This window comes from Piliocolobus tephrosceles, chromosome 6 (genome assembly GCF_002776525.5).
Source record: "Piliocolobus tephrosceles isolate RC106 chromosome 6, ASM277652v3, whole genome shotgun sequence".
Lineage (NCBI taxonomy): Eukaryota > Metazoa > Chordata > Mammalia > Primates > Cercopithecidae > Piliocolobus > Piliocolobus tephrosceles.
In genome coordinates, this window is record NC_045439.1 from 46,841,638 (window position 1) to 46,843,114 (window position 1,477).

The 1,477-nt window shown below is 44.0% G+C and overlaps 1 pseudogene; it reads left to right on the forward strand.

Moving 5' to 3' along the window:
- The first annotated feature begins 858 nt into the window (after nt 1-858).
- On the forward strand, nt 859-1,445 carry LOC111554866 (annotated as a pseudogene).
- The last annotated feature ends 32 nt before the right edge of the window (nt 1,446-1,477 follow it).

The window sequence follows — 1,477 nt, forward strand, 5'->3', positions numbered from 1 at the left end:
GGCACCTGGGTAGATTCTATGGCATTAGGTGGAGTTCGTAAAGGCAGTGTTTCTGAAGAATGGAGATGCCCTCCAAGGTATTACTGTGGATACCACTGGAGGGTCCAGGGTTTAAGGGAGCAGGCTAAGGGTTGGATAAATGGTACCTATGCTGCCTAATTTCACTTTTCACAAAAGCACAAGAGATAGACATCACCCTGGAGACTGCTGTAGTAATCCCTAAATGCCTTATAGGATTATTGAATCCTACTTTTACAGGTTCTTTCTGTTGTTCTTTTTTTCTTTCTTTCTTTTTTAAGAGATGGTGTTCTTCTAAGTTGTCTAGACTGGCCTCGAACTCCTGGGCTCAAGCACTTCAGCCTCCTAAGTAGCTGGGATTACAGTTGCATGCCACTGGCCCTGCATCACTGGTTCTTAATATGGGAAGATTTTGCTTTCATGAGTGTCCACTTGGTGTCATGTGGAGAAATGGCTGACAGACAAAAAAATACTAGTTGCAGTAGAATTTATTTATTCATTCCTCTTCTCCCATTGCCTCACTCCTAGACCACTGCCTCATTGGTTTTCTCATTTTCATTTCTTCCTTCTTGAGTCCATCCTGTATATAACAGCCAAATTAGTTTATAAAGCCCTGCTTTTGGTGGCACATCTTCTAAAAATCTCCTATAGCTTTTCATTGTATAACATCAACAATAACAGCAACACAACAGCAACTAACATTAGCCAAGACTTCAATTATGAGTAGACATTGCACTAAGGGCTTTACATATTATAAACATTTCTTCATAACGTTGAAGATTCCATTAAAATTGGATCTGCTCTGCCTATCTCTTTGGTGTTGGCCACAGAAGTGACACAATGAAGGGAATGTCATCGTTGGGAAAGCACCGTGAGAAGATGCACATTCTGTGCCACTGCTGCAGCTCCAAGGCCTACCACCCTCAGAAGTCAACCTGTGGCAAACGTGGCTACCCTGCCGAGCGCAAGAGGAAGTGTAACCGGGGTGCCAAGGCTAAAAGACGAAATAGCACCCGGACTGGTCGAATGAGGCACCTAAAAATTGTATACTACAGATTCAAGCATCGATTCCGTGAAGGAACAGCACCTAAACCCAAGAGGGCAACTGCTGCAGCATCCAGCTCATCTTAAGAATTTCAATGATTTGGGTGGGTGCCGTGGCTCAGGCCTGTAATCCCAGCACTTTGGGAGGCCGACGCAGGCAAATCACAAGGTCAAGAGTTTAATATCAGCCTGGCCAACATGGTGAAACTCTGTCTCTACTAAAAATACAAAAAATTAACTGGGTATGGTGGCAGGTACTTGTAATTCCAGCTACTCAGGAAGCTGAGGCAGGAGGATCTTTTGAACCCAGGAGGCGGAGGTTGCAGTGAGCTGAGATCGCGCTACTGCACTCCAGCCCAGGCGACAGGGCAAGACTCCATCTCAAAAAAAAAAAAAAAAAAAAAAAAAAAAAAAG